We start from the raw sequence: 8,659 nt of genomic DNA, 5'->3' as shown, positions 1-8,659 counted from the left end.
AGAATGATGAGGAAATAATGGTGGATCTTTTACTTGATTCCAGCGTTATGAACACACATATACACACACACACACACACACATATGTTTAATAGCATATAGGTAGAAAGCCACAGGAGTGGTAATACCCTGATTATGTAAATCAACCCCAGCTCTAACAGCTAAAAAACCCTACTACTGCTCTTAGCTATGCATGAAATCACCCCCATGAAACTTTTCTTTGAATAAAGCAAACATCTGTTCTTGGTGGAATGCAAAAGAGAAACTTTATTTGAAGTTCCTGCTTCCCCTTCTCATTAAAAGTATTTTGAGCACTACTAAAATAGTTCCTGCCAAGAGCACTTTTCGCGCTCTTCAGTTTCTTAGGTTCACTGGCCTGAGAACCAGCATTCAGCATTCTTAGTCCCACCATAGCTGGGAGTCTGGGGTCTGGGAAAGGGACACAGTCACTTTGTTTTTGCCATCAAGACCCTCTGATCGCCTCGGATGGTCTCACCTGCTTTTGCTTCTTTCCAGTCCTGACAGGTTAATATTCTGGAAGCAAGATCTTGGAAGGCCAAGGACAGGTCATTTCTTAGGACTGTGCAAAAGAAAATCATTCTTTACAGTAAGCTATTTGATTCCAGTAGTTCTTTCATCTCAGTCTTTTGAAAGCAACTTCCCCTCTTTAACCAACACCTGCCATGGCCTCTTCATGGGCTGAAGAAGGTGAGTGCTGATGGAAATCCCAGATGTGGCCAAAACTCCCCAGCAGCAGACAGGTCAAAGGTCTTTTGTACCCTTTCCCGTAACAGGTGGCACTTGATCTTCAGAGTGGCCTACACTGTTCAAGAGGGTTTGAATCATGAGACATTTGAGGTTTAAAAAAAAACCTGTCATTTTGCATTTTGATTTTTGTAGAGCCAACTACAATGTATTTGAAAATTGTGTTCTTGAAATAAGCCTGTAATAGTAGGTGTCAAAGGTATCAGAGATAAAGTGTCTACTCTTTTAGTGGTGTAAGTTGTGGTTGTTTCAAATTAAATTTCCTTGTAATATATGATGGATAATTTAATACAAATTAAATTTCCTTGTACGTGTGTGTGTGTGTGTGAGTGGAAGTGTGTAGGCAGTCAGAGAGGGAAGAATAAAGAATTCATACTAATGTCTAAATAAATGAATTAATTAGTGGAAATAAATAGATTCCTGTTTGTACTATACTACAATTTTTAAGGTTAACCAGTTGTTAATTAATACACTGGACTTGAAGGAGACTCATTTGTGTTGAAACATGAAATGTTTGTCCTCTCTCCTTCTCCCTCTCACCTGGAAAACATGAAAGATCTGCAACTCACAAAAACTAGTGTAATTTAAACACACTTTAAAAGAATTGATAGGCAGCAATTCTAACCTAAAGGGCTCATATCGAAACTACTGATCATAGATCTCTAAATAGGTCCTAATTAATGAGAGAGTGCAACCATTTTCTGCTTGAGGAAATTGCCCAGGTTCCAAACTGTAGACTTGACATTCATAAGCCATGAAAAAACATGGATTCAAACACAGAGACCCTAGGCTATTTCCTAGAGCTCCAAAGATGTCATCAGAAACAGAAACGTTCCATTTGACAACCATGAGATTTGACACTATTGACCTACATGGAAGGTTTTAACACTGCCGCTCATTCTCCCATACGTAAAGTGGCTCAGCAGGGTGACCTTCTCAGGGAGGCATACACGCATTTTCTCCACACATCCTCCTTAATTCAAGGGTCCTATGTGTGGCTCCTCTAGCAAAGAATCAAAGGCCAAAGGTGGGTGGCCCAGACTCTTTCTCATACTGGGGAGTACAGGCAACAGCTGCAGCATATCACTGAGATTGGCTGCTGATAGGGAAAAGCATTGATAATTTCATCAGGTCTCATAGACCACTAACAACAGAATACCCTCCCGCTAATTGGTGGCCACTGTGACCGCCATAGTTGGTTTGACTGAAATCAGTATTTAAACAATATTTTTAAATTGTGGTGAAATACACGTAACATAAAATGTACCATCTTAACCATTTTTTTAGTGTATAGTGCAGTCGTGTTAAGTATGTTTACAGTGTTGTGCAACCAATTCCAGAACTCTTTCATCTTGCAAAACTGAAACTCAATCCCCGTTAAGCAATTCCCATTTCCCACTCTCCACAGCCCCTGGCAACTGCCATTCAACTTTCTGTCTCTACAAATTTGCCTACTTTAGGTACCTCATGTAAGCAGAATCATACAGTGTTTGTTCTTCTGTGACTGACTTGTTTCACTGAGCATTTTGCTCTCAAGGTACATCCATGTTGTAGCATGTGTCAGAATTTCCCTTCTTTTAAAGGCAGAACAATATTCCATTGTATAAATATACCATATGTGGTTTATCCATTTACCTGTCAATGGATATGTGGGTGCTTCCACCTTTTGGAGACTGTGAATGATGCTGCTATGAATGGGGGCATAGAATCAGTGTATTTAATTCTAACACTAAAAGGCTCATATTCCATTGCATGACTAACCCACTCTATGATCCTCAATAAGTCACGTGTTTTGTAGACAGCATACGATTGTTCTAATTCAGGGATCCCTTTAGACCCATGATACTCATTAATATAGCTGAGTGGAGTTAGAGAATCTGTAGGCATAGAGCAGAAAGAAAGGGAACCAGTCTAAAAGTTGATGTAAATTTAAATCTTGGCCTCCTTAACACTAAATTTTCATTGCCCAGACTGTTCCAGCCAAGATACACTGAATGAATATTACCCAAAAGTTCCACCCTTATTGATAGAACAGTTGTGGCTAACACTTGCATAGTGTTTAAAATGTTCTAGACCTCATTTTTAAGCTACGTACACTATCATCATCATAACTGTTTTACAAATGGGAAAATGAGTCTGGGTGGTTAAGTCCCTTGCCTAGTGTGTGAAGTCAGTCGGGGCTGGTGTTTGAATGCAGGTAGTTTCACTCCAGAGTTCACGCACTTGACCATGACACTGGGGATATATATGGATAGATGTATCTGAGAAAGTGCATGATCGGGTTTTTTGACAATCAACAATGAGAGGAGACATCTTAGAACTCCAAATCAATATTGTTTAAAAATGGTGCAACAACATAAAATAGAAAGTCCTCTGGTTTTTAAATTGCACACAACTAATTGGAATCCCAACTCAGCCAGCGGCTGTTTGATAACAGTGACCAAGTTTTTATTCTCTTGGCTTCAGTTTCCTTATGTGAAAATAAGAATAATAATATTCACATAACTCAGTTGTGGAAAATTAAGAAAATAATGTTGTAAAGTGCTTAGCTTATAGTAAGTACTCAATAAATGTTAGTTCTCTTCAGTCTTTTGGGGCAAGAGAAGAATATGATCTCAAAAACCAGAAATATGTTGGCCGGGTGTGGTGGCTCACGCCTGTAATCCCAGCACTTTGGGAGGTCAAGGCATGCAGATCACAAGGTCAGGAGATAGAGACCATCCTGGCCAACACGGTGAAACTAAAAATACAAAAATTAGCTGTGCATGGTGGCCCGTGCCTGTAATCCCAGTTACTTGGGAGGCTGAGGCAGGAGGATTGCCTGAACCAGGGAATCGGAAGTTGCAGTGAGCTGAGATCGTGCCATTGCACTCCAGCCTGGAGACAGAGGGAGACTGCCTCAAAAAAACAAAAACAAAACAGAAATACGTTTTCATAAAGGCATATGTTGCATAAACACTTTTTAAAATTATTGCCATTAAATATGAACACTTACCACTTTATTTTCCTCGTGTACGAGGAACTTAACATTTGGATTGCCTCCTCTCTCTTTTGCATTCTGCCAAAATCTGTTCACAAATGCAAGAGACATGTGATGTTGGAAACCTAACAATAGGTCCTAGTAAAATCAACCTTGTATTTTCTTCAAGCGAAGAAAGAGCTTTAAATGACAAGACAGGGACTCTATTAATGAGCTAAACCTACATTCTCTTTCCCTTCGCCCCAGAATTCCATGCCTTTGAATATTCGTCATAAGTCAGCAAGGGAAGTGCTGTCTCCCAGGCTTCACCCAAGGTCATCATTACATTTTAGCCATCACATAATCAAAGTCTTGCCTCTTCTTTTTATTTTTTAAAAATAGTGTAACAATTTGATCAATAGAAAATGGTATAAGTACATTTTTTTGATAAAAAATAATACATGGAAGCTTAGATATTATTTGTACAGTTGGATAAGTTGATTCAAAAATGATCCTTATAAGCTTAATTGATTCAATAATAGCCACACTTGTTAGGATAATGTTTCACAAGGAAAAATGTCTTCCCAGTGCCCCTGTACTCTTTGCTTTGAAGATGTACACAGTAAGCCACCAAGAGACCAATGTGAGATGCACAGAAATTCAGATCTGCCACTCTTAAAAGGAAGATAAAGAAGTTTCTTCACTGAGATTAAAGGATAGCATATTTCTCTATGTGGATATACTTGCATCTCCATACATGTGTAGACAACAAATATTTCCATGTTGTTTCTCACTGTTACCTTTTCTTTGTAATGTTTTTCTTTGAGCAAAAAGTTTAACTCTTCAATTTGTTTCCTCTGTATGATGTTTAGTGATTGATTTCCATTAAATATCAAAAGAATCGTAAAGTTCAAAAAAGCTTAAGAAGCTATGGAACTGTCTATAAGATGGATTCTATTTTCTGTTTGCGGATGAAATATGTTGTTATCCACATTATTGGAAGTTCCAGCCTACAGAGAGATAAGGACATTTGATTGAGTGTGAAAGGTCGGAATGGAAGTGTGGGTTGTTTTTCTTCATTGGACTCTCTTGTTGATTTCCAGTTGGCAAAATGCATGTCCAGCCTCCAGTAACGCTGCATGGAGGGTTGGTGCTTTACTGAAGGAAAGTGCTAACTGGAAAAACTTCCCTTACCTGGAAACGGATGAAGTCCTACAACTTTTAAGACATGGCTCTTGTGGTGTATTATGGTAGTTTGTGCTTTCTGATATCTTTTCCTTCTCTCTTTTTTTTTTTTTTTTGTTTTTTTGAGACGGAGTCTTGCTCTGTCACCAGGCTGGAGTGCAGTAACGTGATCTTGGCTCACTGCAACCTCCGCCTCCCAGGTTCAAGTGATTCTCCTGCCTCAGCCTCCCAAGTAGCTGGGACTACAGGAGCGTACCACCATGCCCAGCTAATTTTTTTTTTGTATTTTCAGTAGAGACGGGGTTTCACCATGTTGGCCAGAATGGTCTCTACCTCTTGATCCAGTGATCCACCCCCCTCGGCCTCCCAAAAGTGCTGGGATTACAGGCGTGAGCCACCGCGCCTGGCTCTGATGATCTTTTCTTGAACAACCATATCCCTCCTTTGGAGTGACTGGATGTCTCCTGTCAACATTTACATCAGATCATATTTTTCCCTTAGGCCAACTCTGCCTACAATCACTCTTGAACTATTAGGTTACTGCTATAAAACACTATTCACAAATTTTAAAACGTAATTACTATTTGCATCTCTAAGTTCTCAGGACCAATTTTGTTGGTTATTCTGCACCTTATAATATTAGAGTCTATTCCCATTGTAGAGACAAAACTAAGCATGAGATAGGATACTGACTGGCTGAGAGGTTAGCAGTGAATTGCGGTTCAAGGTGAGAATTCACAGACTTTGGTCCACTGAGCCATGTTTCCCATGCTTACAGATCTGTGAAACAGCTGCAGTTGAAACTCTGAGAAATATTCTCCGCAAAGTGGAATACTTTAAAAGAACCAAAATCTCCCTTCCTCTCTTCTCTTCATACAAGAATCTGCCCCATTTCTCATAGCTAGTCACCCTCCTTGGTTTGATCACCCTGGGACAGCAACTCATTGCAGATCCAGTATCTCCATTTGACAAAACGTGCTCCTCCCAGTAGGGAGAGCCCCTAAGAATCTACTTCTTGGGCTTTGACATTGGCCAGCATTTTGGGACAAGAGTTTTCATAAATAATTTTTTTAAAGGGAAATACTGCATTGCTAGATTATTGAACTGGAAGATCATGAGCCTTGCCCCTATAATTTATAAATCAGTTTAGTCCTTTGCATCTCAAGGTGTCATCTCTTTGCTTTTTACCTCTGTCATTTTTTTCTTTATTTTCCCCTTGTTGTCTTCTTTCTCTCTGTATACGTTTCTATCATTTTTTTTTCTTTATCTCATGTTTATATTTCTCTCTGGGCTGTTTTTCTATGTTTTTTCTTTTTACTTGTTTCCTTGCTCTTATTTACATTTTGCCATAATTTCAGTGAATATTTATTGGACAACTATTTCAAACTAAAGAGTGGGCTGGATACTAAAGAGATAGAATGAAAGTCTTTGCCCTTCAAGAAAATCAGCACCTTTGTAAAATCTGTTGTCTCTCTTTTAATTAACCATGATAGAAAACTGAGTTATCTTTCCTGGCTTTGTCTTATGTTTCTCACAGTTAACTGAAAAAGAGAAAGAAAATTAAGTATGTTACATTTCCTATTGCAAAGAAAAAAAAGATCATCTAAGTGGCTTTGTTTTTTACCTTTTTGTGACACTCAGTTGATTTTATATATTTTACACCAATGGGCCTTGGTTGAAAACAACAAAATGAAACAGTGTATTCACCTCCACGTGATTCTCTTTCCTCTGGCATGAAAAACATGGTAGGCCGGTGAGGTGGCTCACACTTGTAATCCCAGCACTTTGGGAGGCCGAGATGGGTGGATCACCTGAGGTCAGGAGTTCGAGACCAGTCTGACCAACATGATGAAACCCTATCTCTACTAAAAATACAAAATTAGTTGGGCATGGTGGCGCATGCCTGTAATCCCAGCTACCTGGGAGGCTGAAACAGGAGAATCGCTTGAACCCGGGAGGCGGAGGTTGCAGTGAGCCAAGATCGTGACATGGCACTCCGCCTGGGCAACAAGAGCGAGACTGTCTCAATTAAACAAAAACAAACAAACAAAATGCTAGCAATATAGGTCAGGTTCTCTGAGATCCTATTGGTTCACCTGTCTCATCAGTAAGCAATGAAGCAGTGCCTTATGCTTGGCTTATACGCAGACACCTTGGGTCTTTCACATAGTGAATTGTGTGAGACCAACAGTCCTTAGCCTCGGGCTTGCCTCAGAACCACCTGGAGGGCTTGATAAAGCACCTGTTTCTGGGTCCCACCCCTGGAGTTTCTGATTCAGTAAGTCCAGGCAGGGGCCTGAGAATCTGCATTTCTTACAACTTCCTGAGTGATGCTGATGTTGCTGCTCCTGGAACTAAATAGTTCAGAGACAATTTTGCTGGTAGAGTGTTGGTGGCAGATCTGTTCACTTATCCTCATTTTTTTTTTTTTGTTCAGAATAGTGAATCTTTTATATAGCTTGAATGTTTGTCCCCTCCAAGTCTCATGTTGACATGTGATCCCCAGTGCTGGAGGTGGGGCCTGGTGGGAGGTGTTTGGGTCATGAGGTGGATTCCTTGGGATGGGTTGGTGCCATTCTCACAAGATGGAGTGAGTTCTTACTCTTGGCTCCTGCAAGATCTGGCTGTTAAGAGAAGTCTGCTGCCTCCTTCCCCTCTCTTTGGCCTCCTCCTCTCTTGTCATGTGACTTATTTGCTCCCGCTTCACCTTCCACCATGAGTAGAAACTTCCTGAGGACTTCACCAGAAGCTGAGCAGATGCTGGCGCCATGCTTCCCGCATAGCCTGCAGAACCATCAGCCAAATAAATCTGTTTCCTTTATGAATTACCCAGCCTCAGGCATTCCACTATAGCAATGCAAATGGACTAAGACAACCTTTTAAAAACTATTAAATAAAAATATAATTTAATACACTATTCTTTGTTTTCCTGTGAGCAAAGAGAATAAACATTATTCTCAAGAGTCTCAGAACTTCCAGCCTTGGCCAAGATCCAAAGGGCAGGGGGCCCTTCATTAGATGCTACTTGGTGTTTGCACACCTCTCTCAACTGTCACAGGCATTGCTAAGGAGGTTTGGAGTCAACTCTGGCAATATTGTTTTTTTAAGCCAAGAAGCAAAAACATGAGCATGACTCAAATTATTAAATGTTGACTTTAAAGGCCTCCTGCTTTTACTGTTTTTGTAATTTAAAGAAATCTAATCCCTTCAAATGGGCCTGCTGTGCCTCGCCCTGGCATCATGTTTGTTCGGGCTTTGGATTCAACATTAAGATAATGATTCAAAGGAAAAAGAAAACAACCTTAAATGCCAGGGTTTCTTTTAGACCCAGGGCATGGACAGGCCAGCCATGTGGGTATGGATGTAGGACATACGCATGTTTCCGCAAAGAGCACGTGTGTGAGGGAGAAATGGGGAGCACTGGGGTCACCCAACTTATGAAACAAAAAAAGACTTTATTGCTTAAAAACCCTAAGGAACAGGTTGGTAGGTGGCTTGGGTGTCACAGGAAAGAATTTGGGGATTTAAAAATTCCTACAAATGATGTTTACTTTTTATTTTTATTTTTTGAGATAGAATTTCACTCTTTCATCCAGGCTGGAGTTTCATGAAATGGCATCATCTCGACTCACTGCAACCTCCACCCACCGGGGTTCAAGCGATTCTCCTGCCTCAGCCTTCCGAGTGGCTGGGATTATAGGCGCCCACTGCCACACCCGGCTAATTTTTGTATTTTTAGTAGAGACAGGGT

The 8,659-nt window shown here is 40.4% G+C and overlaps 1 long non-coding RNA gene across 1 annotated transcript; it reads right to left on the bottom strand.

Annotated features, from left to right (window-relative positions):
* Positions 1 to 246: 246 nt before the first annotated feature.
* Positions 247 to 3,833, bottom strand: LOC144340570 (uncharacterized). Its single transcript, XR_013416822.1, has 2 exons — positions 3,760 to 3,833; positions 247 to 822 (listed from the first exon to the last, which is right to left on the bottom strand). It is a non-coding gene; the product is annotated as an uncharacterized LOC144340570 (long non-coding RNA).
* Between the last annotated feature and the right edge of the window lie 4,826 nt (positions 3,834 to 8,659).

Source organism: Macaca mulatta, chromosome 4, assembly GCF_049350105.2.
Source record: "Macaca mulatta isolate MMU2019108-1 chromosome 4, T2T-MMU8v2.0, whole genome shotgun sequence".
NCBI classification, from domain to species: Eukaryota; Metazoa; Chordata; class Mammalia; order Primates; family Cercopithecidae; genus Macaca; species Macaca mulatta.
Note: the sequence above shows the minus strand (reverse complement) of the source record. Positions and strands in the feature narration are given on the sequence as shown.